The sequence below is a fragment of the Coptis chinensis genome, chromosome 8 (genome assembly GCF_015680905.1).
Source record: "Coptis chinensis isolate HL-2020 chromosome 8, ASM1568090v1, whole genome shotgun sequence".
Taxonomy (NCBI): domain Eukaryota; kingdom Viridiplantae; phylum Streptophyta; class Magnoliopsida; order Ranunculales; family Ranunculaceae; genus Coptis; species Coptis chinensis.
In genome coordinates this window covers 1,082,604-1,108,626 of record NC_141463.1, presented here as the reverse complement: position 1 = coordinate 1,108,626, position 26,023 = coordinate 1,082,604, and the positions used below count along the sequence as shown (strand labels likewise).

Sequence of the window (26,023 nt, the reverse complement as noted above, 5' to 3'; positions counted from 1 at the left end):
AAGTTTAGGCTATTGGTCAAACCACTACCCACAACGAAGAAGCCCAAACCCGGGCTGAAACCCACCCGATGTGGTGGATAACCAATGTGGGACTATCTACTATGCACACTAAAGTGGAGAGAACACCATTTGTTCATCTCCTCCACTTTGCACACACACACACACTAGTATTTAGAAAATACACAAGAGATTCCAACAATCCCCACTATTTCAAAATACTAATAGTCCCCACTATTTTGGAATAGGATATTACAAAAGAAATGGGTTAACGAAAATGCCAGAGAGAATCGAAAAACAATGCATAAGATCTTGGTGCTTTTCTGGCTTGACCGGTCATAGGGTAACATGTCTTATAATGCATTGAAAGTGGTGGATTAAAAATCTTTGAACCAACATTCCTTGTAATAAAATAGAGGACATGCACCCACATTGCTCTTTCATTATATATGCGTTTCTGCGGTTTTGCTTTTTTTGGCCCTGGCATTTTTTTGTGTTCCATGAATGCTCTAGAGTACTTGCACGAATACTCATAAGAACCGACCCAGTTCTACATTCACGTAGGTGGATATCCATCAAGTGTACATTGCGGTTAAAATACACTATCTCATTATAAAAAAAATGGACTATGGATTCAATAAGAGTAAAATAACTCATCCTTTCTCATTGCAATTCAAGTTATACAAAGTATACAAAAATGCTATCTAGTCATAGGGTGGGGCGTCTCAAAGAAAGACAATAGCATACCAGGCGGCGAGGTGACTTGTTTTTCCCTTTGAACCTAATTCATGGGATCTCCAATCACATAGGTGAGGTTGCCGTCGATTGTAAGCCCTCTCTATCTAAGGCAAAAGTCCCATCCCCTCGTGATATAACCACTTGCTTCCAAAGAAGTGGTGCGGTTAGACATGTGGCCAAACTAAGTCCAACCTAACATAATCTCTAGCAGCTGCTTGATTAAGTTATATCTCAACTTACATGTATTCTTTTCCCATTGCATATAAGTTAACATGTCTTAGCTATTGCAATAAGGCGGTTACCAAAGCATATACACATCGAGGAGGTCAAGTTTTAGAGCCAATGAGAAGATTTGCCAAGAGGTTGCTAACCCACTTAGCATCATCACATGCCTTTTCTAAAGGCGATTAGCTTGGATGATATCCAAGACACTCAATTTCCACCAAAGGTAAACACATAAACATTCTTGGATCCGGTTTATAACATATTACCCTTCTAACAATGATGGAAATCTACTAAATATCGATCCATAATCAATGGCTCTGCTATAGTACTTGGATAATCGACAATATACATCAAAGTTCCTTATAGGGACTGATGGGTTATCATTTCAAGTATGCCATTAATGTAGACAATGTCATGTCTCACATACATTATCCATCAAGTACAATTGGCTACCAATGATATTGACTTATTTAGTATGAGAAAAAACACAATGAGATTATTTTTTTCATAAGATGGATATTTGCCCACAAAAGGTGTTAACACATGCTTACTATCATAATATCCATACTTTTCAATGAAAAATATTTCTACTAAGTGTTATAACAATATAATGAGACCAACATGAGTTTTAATTCCTATATTCACCCGGTCATTCAATTCTCAGAAGGTGTGCCGAAATTCCCTATACCATCCCGGTTTAAGGTATGTGGCTTCAACCATATTCAAACGTCAACATCTTGACAACCTGAATATAGCGATTCTGAAATGAGTTTAATAACATAATAAACTATCATTTTCAATGGCCGGTTTATGATGTGTTTCAAATAGAATTTTCTCGTCTCATACACATTCTCAATGCTAGCACTCATGATATTAAATCATCTAAAAAAAGAGATCAACACATATGTCTTGCTTTGCTCTAAAGAAAGTACACATTTTTTATCAACAACGGTGCTTTGACATCCATATGACACTAATATGTTGTTGAATTGCTCATGCCATTTATAGGCTTGAATCAACTCATACAAAGATTTAACTAAATTGTATACCCCAAATTTCATCACACCGGTACTACTTGGTATTGTAGTTCAAGACAACTACTCAACTAGAGTCTTTAGAATTCGTAGAAGAAATTTTAGTTATATGAGCAAGGTTTCAAAATAGTATAAATCTTGTCTCCTCGATTGAAACCCCCTTGGCTATTATTATTAGCATTGTATTTTGCAATACAACTATCGCGTTTTAGTTTTCTTTTGAAGATCCAATTCAACCTATAGATCCCCAATAAATCAAGAGTCCGGTTTAGAGGAGTTGTATCCTTCAAAAAGGACACTTCTCATAGACGCAGACAACTTCCTTATAGGTTAATGAATCTTCCTCAAGAAACATATAAACATCATCACCGTGAATGGTGGAAATACTCATTGATAGTCTTCCAAATTTCTTGTCGCGAAATAATGGGATTATCTTATGTAGTTCATTATGAACATTCAACCACTCTATGCCAATTTCTCGAAAAGCACAACCTCAAATAAAATTAGCATATAAGACATTCAATAATAGTGTGGTATCTACAAAATTGTTATCACTCATGACAACCGAAAACAAACATCACTATTATGAGTTTCACCAATGAATATCTACTAGATAATTCTAGGTCTCAAAAGACTTCTTTTAGATTCATTCACAATAAATTTGGCAAGACACCCCCACATTTTGAAGCATTTTTGGATAGGCCCAAGACCTTTCCATATTTTGTAGTTGATTGTCTTTCCAATTATCTTGTGAGATGAACTATGGTAAAAAAAGATGTTATGTTATCGTATCACCACCCCCACAGTTCAATAGTTCTTTCAACCTAATCAAACTTACATGCAAAACACATTATACCGCTTACAAACACTTTAAAACAACAACAATAATATGCACTCTTATGACAAGAATAATATACTTTACTCAAGTCTATGATCCCGGATCATATTAAACATAGTCATATTATGTTCATGTTATCTATATGAAGGAAATCCACAAAAGATTGTTGGAATCTCTTGTGTATTTCTAAATACTAATGTATTATTATTGTGTGTATTGCAAAGTGGAGGAGATGAACAAATGGTGTTCTCTCCACTTTAGTGCATAGTAGATAGTCCCACATTGGTTATCCACCACATCGGGTGGGGTTCGGGCTGGGCTTGGGCTTCTTGTTGTGGGTAGTGGTTTGACCAATAGCTTTAAACTTGTTTTGCCTTTTTCTTGAAAGCGGACAAGTTTCAGGTGTTCTATTAGGAGTTGGTCTCTCTTTCTCCTAACCTCTATAAATAGGATTTGTGAGTTCATAGAGAAAAACAGACTTGATCGAACTCAACTCGGAGAAAACGTAAACTCAAACCGGTTTCTTTTCTTCTTCTTCTTCGTCGGCCCGTAGAGAGTTATATTCTTTGTTACAGAGGGTAGTACGTGCTCTAGTGAAAAGTCGGTGTTGTTAACCATTGAATCCGTGAGAGGAAGGCGCCATTGTTGCGCTTCTCGCACCATTGGAAGGGCGAAATCTTTTCCTTAGGACTGACTAATCCGCTACTTTGGTTATTTCTTGCCACTTTGTCCTTGTTTCTTTATTATTCTTCTTGTTCCTTCTGTTATACTTTAGTTGCTGTGTTCATACAACTATTCTAACAGGGCTCTCTGCATTTCAATCAACATGCATGCACAGTTTTGCACTATCGATCCTCTTCAAATCATCATTTTAAACTTTTGTTAAATTAATTATCTGATTAAACAACCCATGGTCCTCCCTTTTCTAGATTGCACACAGCCACATAAATATTCTGGACGATAGATAACAATTGTAGGCCATTAAACCAACCACTTTAGCTGTTCAATTTTAATAAAGGGTAAATGAAATTGATTTAACGTCAGCTGCTCTTTCTTTTGTACTCCCGGAGAGATAAGCATACTCATAGTTAACCAATTATTTTGTTGAATATTGGATAGTACTCTTCAACCAGCATTTATTTTCTTGGGGTATTCATAGTACCATTAATAGTGACATTGTCTGTCCAACAGTGACAATTATTTCTCCGTGACAATACAAATGGCCCCAACAGCACATGTCAGTAGAATAAGTGAATAACAACAGCACATTCCACAACAATTGTATAAATTTTGTTTCTAGTTTCCGATTTCTACTACCAAAAGCAAAGGATTATCGCAAAAAAAAAAAAAAAAAAAAATCCTACCAAAATTAAAGCACAGTATTGCAACGCCATGGAACCATATTACATGAGCAAAGAACCTGAATAATAGTACAAAGAGAGTTATGTGTTATCAAACCTAAATGAGAGGACAAATATGATGATGGCACATACATGGACTAAAGCACCGGATGTAGTCAACAGACGCTTGTTGGACGATGATTTGTCGTCCAGTTCAGCGGAATCAACTGCCAATGGCAATCCATCGCTAGCTAGACTGCATGATTGAGGATGGGAACCATCAGGACTCAGCATTAAAGCTCTGAGAACTGCCGTAACTGTATGAATATAAGCAGTTCGGTTCTTCAAAAGGAGCCATGTTAGACCCATTAGCTCGCAATCTCTGCTGTGCATTTTGCTCTTCCTATCAGATTTTCTTGTCGTATCCATACTATTTTCCTCTTTGAGCTGCAAATATCGCACAATGTAAGATAAGAACTTTGTCTTTAGGCATTGATAGGAGCTATCCAATGAAATAAGGAACATTGCCAATGGGAATATGGTCGCAACTCCAATGCATTAGGGAGGAGGGCTGCGACATTGTTTTTACCATACAACTAATATAAGTGCCTAGGCATAGGCACAATACATAACACTTTGAGCCTTTGTGTTGTGTCCGAGGAAAGCCTAAAGAGACTTCAGGTTCAACAAATGTCTAAGATGTCGACCAGACTAGGTTTTACAGTACCGTTTGGACCAAATTGCTCCAAGAAAAGGGGCACATGATTAACTGAAGTTATGACCACCCATACCATTTGTGTCATGGCCTTATAGTCTTGAACATATTTTAGCAGCTAGAAATCAGTTAAAAAACAGAGTAGCACGTAGGCATGTGTGATGTGATCATGTATCATGTAGGTATGTAATAGAGTTTTGGTTCATATGCAGCGTACTGTAGTGCGATGACTGCCTTACACAAAAGTAAACTGTTAAAAAAGAATGAGGAAAGATAAAGTGAAAGACTTCAGACTTTATCTATCACTTTACCAATTACCAACAATGGGAAAAGAACTTCATAAAAGACCAATTACCACCAATTACATAAAAAACCAACTCTACTAACAATGCAAAAACTTTAGGACAACACATAAACTCATCTAAGGTTTTGCTTGCATTAATTGTCCATATACTGTTTTGATGTTCACATGATAAAAACTCTAATTGCTCACAGATAAAATTAGCATTCTTAAACCATAAAAAAACAGTTGATCATATTAAATACTGTAGTTACCTGATAGAGTCTGTTCAAGCACTTAGAACACCTAGCAAGACTTAGATGACTTTTGTTGTTGTTCAAGCAATCATTTTCAAGCATTCTAACACTCTTATCTCCAACCAATTTCCCTTCTTTCGACACCGTAAACGCCTCTGGACAGCTCAATGGGTGCAGTCTAATATTACAATAACAATAGACCACATCACATGTTTCATTTGGTTGCCTCAACTCAATTCCTCTACCTTTCAATGCCTTACCCAAATTATCCACACAAGACTCCGAGTCTTCGGGCAGAATGGGCAGGTCATAAGGCGTCACTGCCATCTTGCCCGCTCTGCCCCAATGCTGTACCGGCATAAGCCGAGTACAGCCATGCTGCCAATACTGGGCAGGATTTGCTTCTGCTTAACTGTCCTGCCCGATTTTTTCCAAGCATGGCCTATGCCAGTGGGCAGGTTGCAAGGTTGGACTGTTCGGGGAATGCCGAGATCGTGTCGGGCGGGCTTGGGGTAGGGAGAAAAGGTTGTATTGAAGCTGGGTCTGGTTCAGGCAAGGTTGGCAGTGCAAAGAGATAGTAAGGAATGTGGAGAAACAGAAGAAAGAAAAGTGGACAGGTGGGGATGGCTGTTTAAGTGTGCATTCCAAGTTGGGAAAGTGTAGTGTTGGGAGAAATGAAAGTGGGGATGGGATGTATTAATTTTCATTTTATAAATTAATACAAATGAAAATTAATTTCTAATGTTGCAAAAAAAAAATATATAAATTAATATGTAATGTTGAAAAAAATTAATATAAAATTTTTAATTTGCAATGTTGAAAAGAAAAATAATAATAATAAAAATTAGAAATGGTGTTAGAGAAATTTGACGGAAGTTCCTACATTGCAAAAATAAAATAGTTTGGTCCCCAAATTGTCAGGAAAAAAAGTTTAGTCCCTATATTGTCAAAAGGTGTAAAATTTGATATATTTTTTAGTTGTTTTTTTATAAATTCACGACCAACTAAATTGTCATTATCAGGACATGTATTTATGTGGCACTCATGAGGAACTTGCAAGGATAGAGGATTCAGAATCATAACTGCACAATGTGAAACAAGTTAATGTGTTAATAATTTAATATTGGCATGGGAAATACATGACCAAGGTCTGAAGTCTAAAGGACCTATATATATTTCATGTTAATTCCCACACATTTGGTTACATAGAGTCATAAGAGTATCACGAGATCTCTGGTTGCCATTTGATTTTGGTTTGGTATGTCGGACAACTGATAAGTGATAACTAATTAATTACAGCTAATAGAGTGAGCGGAGCAAACGATCTTGGCATAAGGGAGTTATGTAGACAAAAACCAAGTTGGTTGGTTTCTGTATGTCTATCCTCATCTATTTTGTTCTTTCTCTTCGTCCCTCTCCCTCTCCCTCTCCACACACTCTAAATCTCCAGTTCTTCCTCTCCCTCTCCCTCTCCAGTCCTCCCTCTCCCTCTCCGCTCACGCCCCCACTGCTTAGCAGATATACTAGTATTGTGCCATTGATGACTCTAATCAAAGATTCAAAGCTGGACGTTCAAAGTTAATCAAGTGAGCGGACCGAATATTCTTGTCGGGCAGAGGGGGGGTACGTGGACAAAAAAGTGTTTGGTTGGTTTCTGTCTGTCTTCATATCTTCTATTCTCTTCGTCCCTCTCCCTCTCCCTCTCCACGCACTTTCAAACTCCCTCCTTCACTCTCCCTCACCCTCCTTCCTTCTCAACCAAATCCAATTTCTCTCCTCTCCACCATAAACCCATCTCTCCCTCTTTCTTCTCCACCTCCGCTCACTCCCCAGTGCTTGCAATTATCTAGTGTAAACAGAGGGATTAACATCAGTCATCTGGTGTCACTTACTATTTTTGTCTATCTTTTAGAAGGGGTGCATAGGTACAACGCCTTAAGGCAAATGATTTTCTTTAAATATATAAATATATATATATATAATTATATTTATATATCAAAATATGCAAAGATCCGAACCGTTTGAGAAAGTTTAATTCCATTTCAATTCGTTCTTCATCAGAAATCACACCAATCAACAAATTCCAAAAACCTTCACAAAAACCAACCCCATCATCCATTCTGATTTCGAAGTTATAAAATGGAACATGACTATATCAAAACACATGAGAAATGCCTAACTAGATTTTAGCACACAAACCGCTTCGACCAAATGCCCTAGAACATCGGTTTCTTGAACGCAGCGATGATTTCTGGCTATTTGAACAATAATAACTTTGAGCTTGCGTGTAAATACTTTGATGACATGCCCGAAAGAGATTTAGTCTCTTGGAATGTAATGCTGACTGATTATGTTAGGAATAAGAAGTTAAGTTAAGCTAGATTATTGTTTGATGAAATGCCGCAAAGAGATATTGTTTCTTGGAACGCTATGTTATCTGGGTATGCGCAGAATGGGGATGTTGATGAGGCGACGGAGATTTTTGAGAGAATGCCTAATAAGAATTCTAAATCGTGGAAGGGATTACTTGCAGTGTATCTACAAAATGGGAGGTTTGAGTCTGCGAGACAACTTTTTGAGGCGAAATCAAATTGGGAGATCGTTTCTTGGAATTCAATGTTGGCTAGGTATGTGAGAAAAAAGAGATTGTTTGATGGGAGGAGGCATTTTAATAGAATGCCAGAGAGGAATGAAATTTCGTGGAATACTATGATTTCAGGTTATGCCCAGAATGGGTAAATGTTGGAAGCACAGAAATTGTTCGAAAGGTCTCCCAGTCGAAACGTTGTTACTTGGACAGAACGGTATCTGGGTATGTGCAGAATGGAATGTTGGACAAGGCTAAAAGAACTTTTGATGAATTGCCCGAAAAAAATGTTGTTTCCTGGAATGCAATTATAGTGGGTTACACATAATGTGGGAGGATGGATCTGGCTAGGGAGTTGTTTGAGGCAATGCCATGTCAGGATGCTAGTTCTTGGAATACTATGATTACTGGTTATGCTCAAAGTGGGGAGATCAATTGCGCTCGAGATCTGTTCAATGAGATGCCTAAGCGCGATTCCATATCTTGGTAAGCTATTATTGCTGGTTATGCTCAGGGTGGTCACAGTGAAGAGGCTCTTCGTCTTTTTATTGAGTTGAAGAGAGATGGAGAAAGAATGAATAAATCTACATTTACTAGTGCTTTGAGCACATGTGCTGATATGGCAGCTTTGGAGTTTGGCAAGCAAGTGCATGGAAGGCTTGTAAAGGCAGGATATGAAATGGGTGACTATGTTGTTAATGCTCTTGTTCTAATGTATGGAAAATGTGGAAGCGTGGAAGAAGCTTATGATGTTTTTGAATCGATGCAAGAGAAGGATTTAGTCACATGGAACACAATGATCACATGTTATGCCAAGCATGGGTTTGGAAAGGAGGCCTTAAAAGTTTTTGACTCAATGAAGATGAAGGATATTAAACCGGATGACGTCACCATGGTAACCCTCCATCATCTTTTTCTTTTCTACCTGAGGTCACTTTGAATACTAATAATTTTGTTAAGACGTAAAATGAGTTTCAGCTTAGTGAAATTTGTCTCTATAGGGATAATTTAGAAGGGAACTAATTTGTATATTTATTTTAAACTATAAGCATTATAGAGAATGAACGAAGACATTACTCTAGAATGATTGAAACACGGAAGAATAGTCAGAAGTAAAGTCTGGCCATGGTTGGGATATATTCAGGAAAATGGATCTCGTGTCATTCTGTCCTTTCACTGTTTCACGTGCTTTTGTTGTTGGGGAAAGGATGGTTTCAATGTGATTTCCTGTATTCAATGTCCCTGATCCTCAAATGACAGTAGTAGTGATCAAAGATATGATTGTTGAATTTCAGAAAGTTTTAGGTGTTATATGCTATTTCAGTGACCCCTGTTGCCTTCCTCCTAGTTCTATGTTTTAAGCATTAGAGACTAGGCATTGTTGCCTGGTCCACACTCCCCCATCTATTTCGTTTGCGCTCACCGCCTCACCTTATGACCTCTAAACTTGAATGGTAAAAGATTATCCTTCCTGAATTAGGTGTGCTAAATACAATATGTTGTGGCACATAAATTGTGGATCATGTGTGCCATGAGTGAGGAATCCAAAGGGTTCGTTTAGGACTAGGAAACTTGCTCTATGTTTCTATTACAAAGTGGGTTCTCCCTATTTATGCAGAGTGCAAAACCAACAACTATTTGAGGTAAACGTTTAATAGGTTCAATGGAAAATTTGCACACGCACACACACATCATTACCCTCAAATACCATCTCTTAACTTCTTTTGTGAATTGGTTTTAAATGTCTTCAGGTTGGTGTTCTATCTGCGTATGTGTAGTCATTCTAGCCTAATTGATAAAGGCACAGGATACTTCCATTCAATGTGTCTAGAATATGGTATAACAACTAATGCACGACACTATACTTGCATGATTAATCTTAAGGCGCGATCGTAGCTTGGAAGAAATTTGAAGCTCTTATGAGAAACATGCCTTTGAAACTGGACTGAGAAACATGGGGAGCAACCGCCGTGCAAGTAAGGTTCACGTAAATACAAAACTAGCGAGAGGAGGCGCAGAGAAGATTTTCAAAATGGAGGTCGATAATTCAGGGTAAATCACGTGCTCCTCTCAAACTTATATGCGGATCCAGGTAGATGGAGTGATGTTGGGAAGATGAGAGTGGTTATGAGAGATAGAGGTGTAAAGAAGGTTCCTGGATATAGTTGGATTGAGGTACAGAACAAGGTTCATACGTTTTGGGTAGGGGACTCCGTGCATCCAGAGAAGGACAAAATTTATGCTTTGTTAGAAGATTTGGTTCGGCGCTTGAAGAAAGAAGGCTATGTTTCTAAGACTAAGATGGTTTTGCATGATGTTGAAGAGGAAGTGAAGGAGCATATGCTGAAGTATCATAGTGAAAAAAAAAAAAGCGATGGCATATGGATTATTGAATGTACCAGCATGGAGACCAATCCGAGTTATCAAGAACCTAAGGGTCTGCGAAGATTGTCATAACGCGATAAAATACATATCAAATATAGCTGGAAGGCTAATTATTTTAAGAGATTCCAACCGTTTTCACCATTTCAATTGTGGTTCCTGTTCGTGTGGGGATTATTGGTGAGATGAAAGGATGCATAACTGTGTCAGTATTCCAATTGTAGAGCCTTCCATGTTCCATTGAGTTTTTGGCTCCATTCCATGTTTATTTCTCCTTCATTAATGCAAGATGTCTAGCTTTGCGAATCCTAGCAGCAGATCAGCAAGCCTATTTTGCTACTCTTGCCGTGGAAGCCGCTGAGAATTGGGTTTTTTTTAACAAGCATTGCCTAGACTCAAAAGAGAAAAAATTTGATTTCTCTAGTGGAGACTTAAAAAGACAACAGATAAGGGATGGATGGTCTTGCTATCTTGATGGGATGGGAAAGTTTAGTCAACCAATCAGCACCAGGTTCAAATATGGATTTTGAATATCAATCTAGTGAAAGAACTGGATTGTGTGATCAAGGACGACAGTTAATTAGTGATCACGAAGCACGTAGGAAGATAAAATCATGAATATCGAGATAAAATCACCTCACCGCAAAGAGATATTGTTTCTTGGAACGCTATGTTATCACGGTATGCGCGGAGTGGGGATGTTGATGAGGCGACGGAGATTTATGAGAGAATGCCTAATAAGAATTCTAAATTGTGGAAGGGATTACTTGCTGTGTATCTACAAAATGGGAGGTTTGAGTCTACGAGACAACTTTTTGAGGCAAAATCAGATTGGGAGATTGTTTCTTGGAATTCAATGTTGGCTGGGTATGTGAGAAAAAAGAGATTGTTTGATGGGAGGTGGATTTTTAATAGAATGCTAGAGAGGAATGAAATTTCATGGAATACTATAATTTCAGGTTATGCCCAGAATGGGCAAATGTTGGAAGCACAGAAATTGTTCGAAGAGTCTACCAGTCGAAACGTTGCTACTTGGACAGCAATGGTATCTGGGTATGTGTAGAATGGAATGTTGGACAAGGCTAAAAGAACTTTTGATGAAATGCCCAAAAAAAAATGTTGTTTCCTGGAATGCAATTATAGTGGGTTGCACACAATGTGGGAGGATGGATCTGGCTAGGGAGTTGTTCGAGGCAATGCCATGTCAGGATGCTAGTTCTTGGAATCCTATGATTACTGGTTATGCTCAAAGTGGGGAGATCAATTGCGCTCGAGATCTGTTCAATGAGATGCCTAAGCGCGATTCCATATCTTGGTAAGCTATTATTACTGGTTATGCTCAGAGTGGTCACAGTGAAGAGGCTCTTCGTCTTTTTATTGAGTTGAAGAGAGATGGAGAAAGAACAAACAGATCTACATTTACTAGTGCATTGAGCACATGTGCTGATATGGCAGCTTTGGAGTTTGGCAAGCAAGTGCATGGGTGGCTTGTAAAGGCAGGATATGAAATGGGTGACTATGTTGTTAATGCTCTTGTTCTAATGTATGGAAAATGTGGAAGCGTGGAAGAAGCTTATGATGTTTTTGAATCGATGCAAGAGAAGGATTTAGTCACATGGAACACAATGATCACATGTTACGCCAAGCATGGGTTTGGCAATGAGGCCTTAAAAGTTTTTGACTTAATGAAGATGAAGGATATTAAACCGGACGACGTCACTATGGCAACCCTCCATCATCTTTTTCTTTTCTACCTGAGGTCACTTAGAATACTTATAATTTTGTTAAGATGTAAAATGAGTTTCAGCTTAGTGAAATTTGTCTCTATAGGGATAATTTAGAAGCGAACTAATTTGTATATTTATTTTAAACTATAAGCATTATAGAGAACGAATGAAGACATTACTCTAGAATGATTGAAACACGGAAGAATAGTCAGAAGTAAAGTCTAACCATGGTTGGGATATATTCAGGAAAATGGATCTCGTGTCATTCTGTCCTTTCACTGTTTCACGTGCTTTTGTTGTTGGGGGAAAGGATGGTTTCCATGTGATTTCCTGTATTCAATGTCCCTGATCCTCAAATGACTGTAATAGTTATCAAAGATTGTTGAATTTTCCGAAAGTTTTAGGTGTTATTTGCTATTTCAGCGACCCCTGTTGCCTTCCTCCTAGTTCTCTGTTTTAAGCATTAGAGACTAGGCGTTGTTGCCTGGTCCACACTCCCCCATCTATTTCGTTTGTGCTCACCGCCTCACATTATGACCTCTAAACTTGAATGGTAAAAGATTATCCTTCCTGAATTAGGTGTGCTAAATAGAATATGTTGTGGCACGTAAATTGTGGATCATGTTTGCCATGAGTGAGGAATCCAAAGGGCTCGTCTAGGACTAGGAAACTTGCTCTATGTTTCTATTACAAAGTGAGATCTCCCTATTTATGCAGAGTGCAAAACCAACTACTATTTGAGGTAAACGTTTAATAGGTTCAATGGAAAATTTGCACGCGCACACACACATCATTACCCTCAAACGCCATCTCTTAACTTCTTTTGTGAATTGGTTTTAAATGTCTTCAGGTTGGTGTTCTACCTGCGTGTAGTCATTCTGGCCTAATTGATAAAGGCACAGGATACTTCCATTTAATGTGTCTAGAATATGGTATAACAGCCAATGCACGACACTATACTTGCATGATTGATCTTCTGGGCAGATCAGGGCGCTTGGAAGAAGCCGAAGCTCTTATGAGAAACATGCCTTTTGAACCTAACACAGCAACATGGGGAGCACTGCTTGGTGCAAGTAGGGTTCACAGAAATACAAAACTAGCAGAGGAGGCGGCAGAGAAGATTTTCAAAATGGAGGCTGATAATTCAGGTAAGTACGTGCTCCTCTCAAACTTATATGCGGATTCAGGTAGATGGAGTGATGTTGGAAAGATGAGAGTGGTTATGAGAGATAGAGGTGTAAAGAAGGTTCCTGGATATGGTTGGATTGAGGTACAGAACAAGGTTCATACGTTTTGGGTAGGGGACTCCGTGCATCCAGAGAAGGACAAAATTTATGCTTTCCTAGAAGATTTGGTTCGACGCTTGAAGAAAGAAGGCTATGTTTCTAAGACTAAGATGGTTTTGCATGATGTTGAAGAGGAAGTGAAGGAGCATATGCTGAAGTATCATAGTGAAAAAATAGCAGTGGCATATGGATTATTGACTGTACCAGTAGGGAGACCAATCCGAGTTATCAAGAACCTAAGTGTCTGCGAAGATTGTCATAACGCGATAAAATACATACCAAAGATAGCTGGAAGGCTAATTATTTTAAGAGATTCCAACCGTTTTGACCATTTCAATTGTGGTTCCTGTTCGTGTGGGGATTACTGCTGAGATGAAAGGACGCATAACTGTGTCAGTATTCCAATTGTAGAGCCTTCCATGTTCCAATGAGTTTTTGGCTCCATTCCATGTGCATTTCTCCTTCATTAATGCAAGATGTCTAGCTTTGTGAATCCTAGCAGCAAATCAGTGGGCCTATATTCTGCTACTCTTGCAGTGGAAGCCGCTGAGAATTGGCTTTTTTTTTACAAGCATTGCCTGGACTCAAAAGAGAAAAAATTTGATTTCTCTAGTGGAAACTTAGAAAGACAACAGATAAGGGATGGATGATTTTGCTATCTTGGTGGGATGGGAAAGTTTAGTCAACCAATCTGTACCAGGTTCAAATTTGGATTTTGAGTACCAATCTAGAGAAAGAACTAGATTGTGTGATCAAGGACGATAGTTAATTAGTGATCACAAAGCACGTAGGAAGATAAAATCATGAATATCGAGTTTCACTTGAGAATTTTTCAAATATCTTGAGGTGCGCATGTAGAAAAAGGAAACGGTGGACAGGTGTATTTAGACCATTTTAAGTAGTGTTTGTAATTTCAGATCTGCTATGAGGTCTGAATCATCAAGTCTTGGAGGCCATTGGAAGCTTTGAGGAAGAACTACTGAAATGAACTCACCCACCTATCCTTTGATCAGTAAGTTCTACTACTAAACTTTGTTGCAGACTATCTTATTCCATGAGTAGAGATTAAGCGTGTTCTTCAATCATAATTTTTCAAACCCTCTTCGTATAAACAATCTACGCAATTGGTACTGAGCTCAATGCTTGGTTTGTGTGAATATATTATGATTTTGTTGCTAAAACCATAATCAGGAAGCAGCTTACTTCAGGACAAACAATCTCCGACAATGGGTACTGAGCGCAATGCATGGTCTGTATGAATATAAGACAATAGGTACCATCACCACCACCATCGTACCATTAATAATATGCAGTGTCCGAACCGTTTGAGAAAGTTTCAAATTTGGATTTTGAGTACCAATCTAGAGAAAGAACTGGATTGTGCGATCAAGGACGACAGTTAATTAGTGATCACAAAGCACGTAGGAAGATAAAATCATGAATATCGAGTTTCACTTGAGAATTTTTCAAATATCGTGAGGTGCGCATGTAGAAAAAGGAAACGGTGAACCATTTTAAGTAGTGTTTGTAATTTCAGATCTGCTATGAGGTCTGATTCATCAAGTCTTGGAGGCCATTGGAAGCTTTGAGGAAGAACTACTGAAATGAACTCACCCACCTATCCTTTGATCAGTAAGTTGTACTACTAAACTTTGTTGCAAACTATCTTATTCCATGAGTAGAGATTAAGCGTGTTCTTCAATCATAATTTTTCAGACCCTCTTCGTATAAACAATCTACTGCAATTGGTACTGAGCTCAATGCTTGGTTTGTATGAATATATTATGATTTTGTTGCTGAAACCTTAACCAGGAAGCAGCTTACTTCAGGACAAACAATCTCCGACAATGGGTACTGGCAATGCATGGTCCGTATGAATATAAGACAATGGGTACCATCACCACCACCATCGTACCATTAATACCACTATCACCACCACCACCACCTTGCTATTAAGGTAAATTCATAAAATCAATATTCTAATTATCAAAATTGTTTTGAAAACGAAAGTCAAATTATATGCTTATTTCAAATTAATCTATTCAAGTTAAATGTGATGTTAAACAAGGTTTTATTTGTCAAATAACCATCTATAATATGCCGTGTATTTGTTTTTTCTAGTTTTTATAATAACTTAAAATGAAAAACAAACCACTTTATAAAAACATCTTATAAGATCCTCTTATAAAACCTTAAAAAAACAAATAGCCGCTTAGGGTTTGGTGTCACTTACCATTTTTGTTTGTCTTTTAGAAGGGGGTGGATAGGCACAACGCCTTAAGCAAATGATTGTAAAATTTTCTTTAAACTGAAAAAGAAAAAGAACAAAAAAATATCAATAATTATTCGCGCCAAAATATGTAGTGTCCGAACCAGTTTGAGAAAGTTTCATTCGAGCCCAATTCGTTCACTACAAACCACACCAATCAACAAATTCCAAAAAAACCCTTCACAAAAACCAACCCCATCTTCCATTACAGACTCAAAAGTTATAAAATGGAACATGGCTATATCCAAACACATGAGAAATGCCCAACTAGATTCTACACACAAACTGTTCGACCAAATGCCTCGCCGAACATCGGTTTCTTGGAACGCGATGATTTATGGCTATTTGAGCAATAATAACTTTGAGCTTGCGCGTAAATACTTTGATGACATGCCCGAAAGAGATTTAGTCTCTTGGAATGTAATGCTAACTGATTATGTTAGGAATAAGAAGGTAAGTTCAGCTAGAATATTGTTTGATGAAATGCCGCAAAGAGATATTGTTTCTTGGAATGCTATGTTATCTGGGTATGCGCAGAATGGGGATGTTGATGAGGAGACGGAGATTTATGAGAGAATGCCTAATAAGAATTCTAAATCGTGGAAGGGATTACTTGCAGCGTATCTACACAATGGGAGGTTTGAGTCTGCGAGACAACTTTTTGAGGCGAAAGAAGATTGGGAGATTATTTCCTGGAATTCAATGTTAGCTGGGTATATGAGAAAAAATAAATTGTTTGATGCGAGGTGGCTTTTTAATAGAATGCCAGAGAGGAATGAAATTTCGTGGGATACTATGATTTCAGGTTATGCCCATAATGGACAAATGTTGGAAGTGCAAAAATTGTTCGAAGGGTCTCCTAGTCGAAATGTTGTTACTTGGACAGCAATGGTATCTGGGTATGTGCAAAATGGAATGTTCGACAGGGGTAAAAGAACTTTTGAAGAAATGCCCGTAAAAAATGTTGTTTCCTGGAATGCAATTATAGTGGGTTACACACAATGTGGGAGGATGGATTTGGCAAGGGAGTTGTTCGAGGCAATGCCATGTCAGGATGCTAGTTCTTGGAATACTATGATTACTGGTTATGCTCAAAGTGGGGATATCAATTGCGCTCGAGATCTATTCAATGAGATGCCTAAGCGTGATTCCATATCTTGGTTAGCTATTATTGCTGGTTATGCTCAGAGTGGTCACAGTGAAGGGGCTCTTCGTCTTTTTATTGAGTTGAAGAGAGATGGAGAAAGAATGAACAGATCTACATTTACTAGTGCTTTGAGCACATGTGCTGATATGGCAGCTTTGGAGTTTGGCAGGCAAGTGCATGGGAGGCTTGTAAAGGCAGGATATGAAATGGGTGACTATGTTGGTAATGCTCTTGTTCTAATGTATGGAAAATGTGGAAGCGTGGAAGAAGCTTATGATGTGCTAAATACAATATGTTGTGGCACGTAAATTGTGGATCATGTGTGCCATGAGTGAGGAATCCAAAGGGTTCGTCTAGGACTAGGAAACTTGCTCTATGTTTCTATTACAAAGTGGGTTCTCCCTATTTATGCAGATTGCAAAACCAACAACTATTTGAGGTAAACGTTTAATAGGTTCAATGGAAAATTTGCACGCGCACACACACATCATTACCCTCAAATGCCATCTCTTAACTTCTTTTGTGAATTGGTTTTAAATGTCTTCAGGTTGGTGTTCTATCTGCGTGTAGTCATTCTGGCCTAATTGATAAAGGCATAGGATACTTCCATTCAATGTGTCTAGCATATGGTATAACATCCAATGCACGACACTATACTTGCATGATTGATCTTCTGGGCAGATCAGGGCGCTTGGAAGAAGTCGAAGCTCTTATGAGAAACATGCCTTTTGAACCTAACGCAACAACATGGGGAGCACTGCTTGGTGCAAGTAGGGTTCACAGAAATACAAAACTAGCAGAGGAGGCGGCAGAGGAGGCGGCAGAGAAGATTTTCAAAGTGGAGCCTGATAATTCAGGTATGTACGTGCTCCTCTCAAACTTATATGCGGATTCAGGTAGATGGAGTGATGTTGGAAAGATGAGAGTGGTTATGAGAGATAGAGGTGTAAAGAAGGTTCCTTGATATAGTTGGATTGAGGTACAGAACAAGGTTCATACGTTTTGGGTAGGGGACTCCGTGCATCCAGAGAAGGACAAAATTTATGCTTTCCTAGAAGATTTGGTTCGGCGCTTGAAGAAAGAAGACTATGTTTCTAAGACTAAGACGGTTTTGCATGATGTTGAAGAGGAAGTGAAGGAGTATATGCTGAAGTATCATAGTGAAAAAATAGCAGTGGCATATGGATTATTGACTGTACCAGCAGGGAGACCAATCCGAGCTATCAAGAACCTAAGGGTCTGCGAAGATTGTCATAACACAATAAAATACATATCAAAGATAGCTGTAAGGCTAATTATTTTAAGAGATTCCAACTATTTTCACTATTTCAATTGTGGTTCCTGTTCGTGTGGGGATTACTGGTGTGATGAAAGGACGCATAACTGTGTCACTATTCCAATTGGAGAGCCTTCCTTGTTCCATTGAGTTTTTGGCTCCATTCCATGTGTATTTCTCCTTCATTAATGCAAGATGTCTAGCTTTGTGAATCCTAGCAACAGATCAGCGGGCCTATTCTGCTACTCTTGCAGTGGAAGCCGTTGAGAATTGGGTTTTTTTTACAAGTATTGCCTGGACTCAAAAGAGAAAAAATTTGATTTCTCTAGTGGAAACTTAAAAAGACAACATGATAAGGAATGGATGGTTTTGCTATCTTGATGGGATGGGAAAGTTTAGTCAACCAATCGCAACCAGGTTCAAATCTGGATTTTGAGTACCAATCTAGAGAATGAACTGGATTGTGTGATCAAGGACGACAGTTAATTAGTGATCACAAAGTACGTAGGAAGATAAAATCATGAATATCGAGTTTCACTTGAGAATTTTTCAAATATCGTGAGGTGCGCATGTAGAAAAAGGAAACGGTGGACCATTTTAAGTAGTGTTTGTAATTTCAGATCTGCTATGAGGTTTGATTCATCAAGTCTTGGAGGCCATTGGAAGCTTTGAGGAAGAACTACTTAAATGAACTCACCCACCTATCCTTTGATCAGTAAGTTGTACTACTAAACTTTGTTGCAGACTATCTTATTCCATGAGTAGAGATTAAGCGTGTTCTTCAATCATAATTTTTCAGACCCTCTTCGTATAAACAATCTACTGCAATTGGTACTGAGCTCAATGCTTGGTTTGTATGAATATATTATGATTTTGTTGCTGAAAGTCTGAAACCATAATCAGGAAGCAGCTTACTTCAGGACAAACAATCTCCGACAATGGGTACTGAGCGCAATGCATGGTCCGTATGAATATAAGACAATGGGTACCATCACCACCACCATCGTACTATTAAGACCACCACCACCACCACCACCACCTTGCTATTAAGGTAATTTCCTAAAATCGATATTCTAATTATCAAAATTGTTTTGAAAACGAAAGTTAAATTATGACGCTTATTTCAAATTAATCTATTCAAGTTAAATGTGATGTAAAACAAGGTTATATTTGTCAAATAACCATCTATAATATGCCGTGTATTTGTTTTTTCTAGTTTTTAAAAATAACTTAAAATGAAAAACAAACCACTTTATAAAAACCAAGGACCAAAATATCGCCGATATATCCAATATATCGCCGATATATATTGTTTTTTTGGTACACCGACATTGATATTTCGACATATATCCACCGAATATTGAACCCTTTTTTCCCGATATATATCGGAATTTCCGATATAAAACTTTATATTGCCAATATAATCGATATATACGATATATATCGTTTGACTTTTTGACTATTTTTTAATATAAATCCGATATTTCCAATATATTTATGATATTATTTTTCTGATATATCCGATATTTTAAATAGTTTGGACTGGTCACAAAAAAAAATAGATATATCCAATATATATCGCTTTTTTGGTACACTGATATATTAACCGATATTGATATTTTGGTCCTTGATAAAAAACCAGGTTTTGGGATAAATCTCCCTCAACTTGATTCACTTACTTAAAAAACCCTCGCTTGCGGACTAATCCACAAAACCTCCCTGTTTTTCGAAATAAGAAAATAAAACTAATAATGACATAAATACCCCCGTCATCTACACCAGTCCACCTTCTTCTGTTCTCTATTTCAGTTCCAAAAATTTCTCATTTTTGAATTAGTGTAGAAACATCTCGCTATTCAGATGTGAAATATCAATTTCTTTGTCATAAAACACTACCAAAATCAAAACAAGAAGTTTGGTTATTTAAAAAGCATATCTAAACCATAACCCATTGTAAAATCTCCGACTTCTTTGGGAAAACAATAATTTTGCAAACAAAAAATCAAACTTTCAAGTTCTAGAAGAGATGGAGATTAAATTAAGAAGATGGCTACTCCAAAAACTACGGCAAACAAACCAAATCTGGTGAGAATCTTCAACTTTTAATCCTATTTTTAGAAATTTGTATGAAAAAATGAATTTTCATATGTGAGTTAGTTTGTAAATACGAATTTACATTTGTTTAGTGATTTCACTCTGTATTTTATAGTTTTCATAGTTTTGCAATTTCAAGTTTGGGTTTATTATGAATTTTTATGTTTGTGTATGTAGTAGTTTTACTATTATTTTTTTATATTTTAAGTAGTAGTTTTTTCTCTATATTCTTAAATTTATGTAGTGTTTTTACTCTGTTTTTTCATGTTTGTGTAATATGTGGTGATAGTTTTACTCTGTATTCTTAAATTTGTATAGTAGTTTTACTCTGCATTCTTAAATGTGTATAGTAGTTTTACTCTGCACTTTTAAATTTGCGTATTAATTTATTTATGTTATTTTAAACTTTGCATAGATAGTCTTTGTTATTAATTGGTTTTCTCTCATTGTAACAGAAGGAAAACGATAATAAGTCGTACAAGACCTTTAGAGCTTCTGCATTACCTACGCTTGGGGTTGTAGTAGATTTTAAGAAAAGGCTTAGAGCTGAGGACTATATCTCAACAATGAATATGGGATCTAAAAGAAGAATGCAAGAAATGATGAGTTGATTTTTGTTTAATCAGTTCTTGGTGGATTTGTTATTAGATCTTTGATGTAATGACAATAATTGTTAGAATTCTGGATGTAAAAAGGCTGATTTGGCTTAATGTGTTGTTGGTGAATGATGTAATGGGAAACTGTTTTTTATCTTTTAGGTTGGTAAAAGCAGGTTGGGTTTGTTTTGTTTCAAAAAATATATTGTGTAAAAATAATTTTGCATAGGTTATGATTTGTTTTCTCTATGAAAATTTAACTTTTCATAGATCAAATTATTGTGCAAATTTAAATTTACATAGATAAGTTATGTGAAAATACATTTTAACGGGTTGTATAAAATTACATGAGTTCGTTTTGTCGATATTAGATTGGTCAATTTCAAAGAAATGTTATGTGAAAACAATTTATCATGCATAGTTTCTTATTTGTGTTGCATACTTGCATGTAAAACACACTCTTCTAAATAAATTTAAATTTTCATAGATCAAGTTACTATGTAAATTTAAGTTTTCATAGCTCTAGTGACTATGTAAATTTAAGTTTGCATAGTACAAATGTTTTAAATGGGACATGTTTTGTTTCACAAATCTATTATGTAAATTTAAATTTTCATATGTAAATTCTAATTTTCTTATATCAAACTACTATGTAAATTCAAATTTTCATATATCAAACTACAATGTAAAATTAAATTTTCATATGTCAAACTACTATGTAAATTTAAATTTCCACATGAAAATCGAAATCTTTGGGTGGGAAACCCGATGGGAAGGGCATCTTCATCAAGGAAAAAATAAAAGTGAACTGAACCCAACTCCTCATTTATGATTCCAATACTAAACATTACACCGAATCACTTCTTGATAGAAAGCAAAGTCTTCACTTGCCAACACCTTGTTACACAACTTGACATTCTCGGAAAAAGTAAGTGTTCGCCAACCATTTCCACATGTTCATGCAAGGTTTCATCATTCATGACATGGGTAGACTGGACGCTCCTTCTCCTTCATGTCAATAATAGCCTTGCATCCAGATATAAGCCTGTTTTGTGACCATTCCATGCATATCAACATGATTAATACATAATCACCACATTTAACATACCCCGCCAACATAGAATTCCAATAAACCACATTTTTTCGGGCATCTCATCAAACAACCTCTTTGCTTCCTTAATACTCCCAACCAATGCATATCCATTAATCATAGTATTCCAAGACACAACATCTCTACTACACACCATTCTCTCAAAAACCAACTTAGCTAGCTCCATTTCACTATATTTCACATACCCATCAATCATAGCATTCCAAAGACACCACATCTTCAACACAACACATCTCAAAACCACCAAATGGTATCTTTAGTAGTTTTTTTAAAATTCCCAACATCTTGGAGGAGTCACTCTCATGAGCTCTGGGCCACTCTTATACTTCAATCAGACATCACTCCACCTAAGCATTCCATCCTTTCCTTACTCCTCATGCTTGGCCTTTTTCTTGGTGTTATAATTGGTTTGTTCAAATCAACGATATGATCATAAGTGGTGATGACGATTCATTGTGAAGTTGGATGCCGAAATTTGTTGAGAAGTTGGGCGAAAAATGATGTTGAAATTTTGAAGAGGTAGTTGAAATGGAGAAGGAGGTTTTAATTTGGATGAAAAAATGAGATCGATCCAAATATGGAAGAAGGGTAAAAAGGTAATAAAATAAAATAGGAAATAGAAATCTTTTGGAATTTTCGTTGATATTGGAAAACAGGGAGTTTTTGTGATATGAGCTGATAAATAGGGAGGTTATATGGTATGGGCCGATATGAAGGGATTTACACTCATCCGGATTAAAACCAAAGGGCTGAGCCCCATTTCTTGGATAAAAAACATCTTATAAGAACCCTTATAAAACCTTTAAAAAAACAAATAGCCCATTAGGGTCGGGTGTCACTTACGATTTTTGTTTGTCTTTTAGAAGGGGGTGCATAGGCACAACGCCTTAAGCAAAATTTTCTTTAAACTGAAAAAGAAAAAAAAAAAAAATATCAATAATTATTCGCGCCAAAATATGCAGTGTCCGAACCGTTTGAGAAAGTTTCATTCGAGCTCCATTCGTTCACTACAAACCACACCAATCAACAAATTCCAAAAAAACCCTTCACAAAAACCAACCCCATCTTCCATTACAGACTCAGAAGTTATAAAATGGAACATGGCTATATCCAAACACATGAGAAATGCCCAACTAGATTCTGCACACAAACTGTTCGACCAAATGCCTCGCCGAACATCGGTTTCTTGGAACGCGATGATTTCTGGCTATTTGAACAATAATAACTTTGAGCTTGCACGTAAATACTTTGATGACATGCCTGAAAGAGATTTAGTCTCTTGGAATGTAATGCTGACTGGTTATGTTAGGAATAAGAAGTTAAGTTCAGCTAGATTATTGTTTGATGAAATGCCGGAAAGAGATATTGTTTCTTGGAACGCTATGTTATCTGGGTATGCGCAGAATGGGTATGTTGATGAGGCGAAGGAGATTTTTGAGAGAATGCCTAATAAGAATTCTATATCGTGGAACGGGTTACTTGCAGCGTATTTACAAAATGGGAGGTTTGAGTCTGCGAGACAACTTTTTGAGGCGAAATCAGATTGGGAGATTGTTTCTTGGAATTCAATGTTGGCGGGTATGTGAGAAAAAAGAGATTGTTTGATGCTAGGTGGCTTTTTAATAGAATGTCGGAGAGGGATGAAATTTCGTGGAATACTATGATTTCAGGTTATGCCCAGAATGGGCAAATGTTGGAAGCACAGAAATTGTTCGAAGGGTCTCCCAGTCGAGACGTTTTTACTTGGACAGCAATGGTATCTGGGTATGTGCAGAATGGAATGTTGAACGAGGCTAAAAGAACTTTTGATGAAATGCCCGAAAAAAATGTTGTTTCCTGGAATGCAATTATAGTGGGTTACACACAATTTGGGAGGATGGATCTGGCTAGGGAGTTGTTCGAGGCAATGCCATGTCAGAATGCTAGTTCTTGGAATACTATGATTACTGGTTATGCTCAAAGTGGGGATATCAATTGCGCTCGAGATCTGTTCAATGAGATGCCTAAGCGTGATTCCATATCTTGGTCAGCTATTATTTCTGGTTATGCTCAGATTGGTCACAGTGAAGAGGCTCTTCGTCTTTTTATCGAGTTGAAGAGAGATGGAGAAAGAATGAACAGATCTACATTTACTTGTGCTTTGAGCACATGTGCTGATATGGCAGCTTTGGAGTTTGGCAAGCAAGTGCATGGGAGGCTTGTAAAAGGCGGGATATGAAATGGGTTGCTATGTTGGTAATGCTCTTGTTCTAATGTATGGAAAATGTGGAAGCGTGGAAGAAGCTTATGATGTTTTTGAATCGATGCAAGAGAAGGATTTAGTCACATGGAACACAATGATCACATGCTACGCCAAGCATGGGTTTGGCAAGGAGGCCTTAAAAGTTTTTGACTCAATGACGATGAAGGATATTAAACCGGACGACGTCACTATGGTAACCCTCCATCATCTTTTTCTTTTCTACCTGAGGTCACTTTGAATACTTATAATTTTGTTAAGTCGTAAAATGAGTTTCAGCTTAATGAAATTTGTCTCTATAGGGATAATTTAGAAGGGAACTAATTTCTATATTTATTTTAAACTATAAGCATTATAGGGAACGAACGAAGACATTACTCTAGAATGATTGAAACACGGAAGAATAGTCAGAATAAAGTCTGGCCATGGTTTGGATATATTCAGAAAATGGATCTCGTGTCATTTCTCGTCCTTTCACTGTTTTCACGTGCTTTTTTGTTGTTGGGGAAAGGATGGTTTCCATGTGATTTCCTGTATTCAATGTCCCCGATCCTCAAATGACTCTAGCAAAGTTGATCAAAGATTGTTGAATTTTGGAAAGTTTTAGGTGTTATATGCTATTTCAAATGACCCCCATTACCTTCCTCCTAGTTCTCTGTTTTAAGCATTAGAGACCAGGCACTATTGCCTGGTCCACACTCCCTCATCTATTTCGTTTGTGCTCACCGCCTCACCTCAGGACCTCTAAACTTGAATGGTAAAAGATTATCCTTCCTGAATTAGGTGTGCTAAATGCAATATGTTGTGGCACTTAAATTGTGGATCATGTGTGCCATGAGTGAGGAATCCAAAGGGTTCATCTAGGACTAGGAAACTTGCTCTATGTTTCTATTACGAAGTGGGTTCTCCCTAGTTATGCAGAGTGCAAAACCAACAACTATTTGAGGTAAACGTTTAATAGGTTCAATGGAAAATTTGCACGCGCACACACACATCATTACCCTCAAATGCCATCTCTTAACTGCTTTTGTGAATTGGTTTTAAATGTCCTCAGGTTGGTGTTCTATCTGCGTGTAGTCATTCTGGCTTAATTGATAAAGGCACAGGATACTTCCATTCAATGCGTCAAGAATATGGTATAACAGCTAATGCACGACACTATACTTGCATGATTGATCTTCTGGGCAGATCAGGGCGCTTGGAAGAAGCCGAAGCTCTTATGAGAAACATGCCTTTTGAACCTGACGCAGCAACATGGGGAGCACTGCTTGGTGCAAGTAGGGTTCACGGAAATACAAAACTAGCAGAGGAGGCGGCAGAGAAGATTTTCAAAATGGAGCCTGATAATTCAGGTATGTATGCGTCCTCTCAAACTTATATGCGGATTCAGGTAGATGGAGTGATGTTGGAAAGATGAGAGTGGTTATGAGAGATCGAGGTGTAAAGAAGGTTCCTGGATATAGTTGGATTGAGGTACAGAACAAGGTTCATACGTTTTGGGTAGGGGACTCCGTGCATCCAGAGAAGGACAAAATTTATGCTTTCCTAGAAGATTTGGATCGGCGCTTGAAGAAAGAAGGCTATGTTTCTAAGACGAAGATGGTTTTGCATGATGTTGAAGAGGAAGAGAAGGAGCATATGCTGAAGTATCATAGTGAAAAAATAGCAGTGGCATATGGATTATTGACTGTACCAGCAGGGAGACCAATCCGAGTTATCAAGAACCTAAGGGTCTGCGAAGATTGTCATAACGCGATAAAATACATATCAAAGATAGTTGGAAGGCTAATTATTTTAAGAGATTCCAACCGTTTCCACCATTTCAATTGTGGTTCCTGTTCGTGTGGGGATTACTGGTGAGATGAAAGGATGCATAACTGTGTCA

At 37.5% G+C, this 26,023-nt stretch overlaps 4 pseudogenes across 2 annotated transcripts; 3 read left to right on the top strand and 1 right to left on the bottom strand.

Moving 5' to 3' along the window:
• Window positions 1-4,083: 4,083 nt before the first annotated feature.
• LOC147479196 (putative GPI-anchored protein At4g28100) lies at window positions 4,084-6,004 on the bottom strand (annotated as a pseudogene). Its single transcript, XR_015204582.1, has 2 exons — window positions 5,443-6,004; window positions 4,084-4,619 (listed from the first exon to the last, which is right to left on the bottom strand). The product of XR_015204582.1 is annotated as a putative GPI-anchored protein At4g28100 (transcript).
• LOC147479195 (uncharacterized) lies at window positions 5,862-13,781 on the top strand (annotated as a pseudogene).
• Window positions 13,782-15,828: 2,047 nt separating this feature from the next.
• Window positions 15,829-18,592, top strand: LOC147479194 (pentatricopeptide repeat-containing protein At4g02750-like; annotated as a pseudogene).
• Window positions 18,593-22,734: 4,142 nt separating this feature from the next.
• Window positions 22,735-26,000, top strand: LOC147479193 (pentatricopeptide repeat-containing protein At4g02750-like; annotated as a pseudogene). Its single transcript, XR_015204367.1, has 2 exons — window positions 22,735-24,334; window positions 25,193-26,000. The product of XR_015204367.1 is annotated as a pentatricopeptide repeat-containing protein At4g02750-like (transcript).
• Window positions 26,001-26,023: the final 23 nt, after the last annotated feature.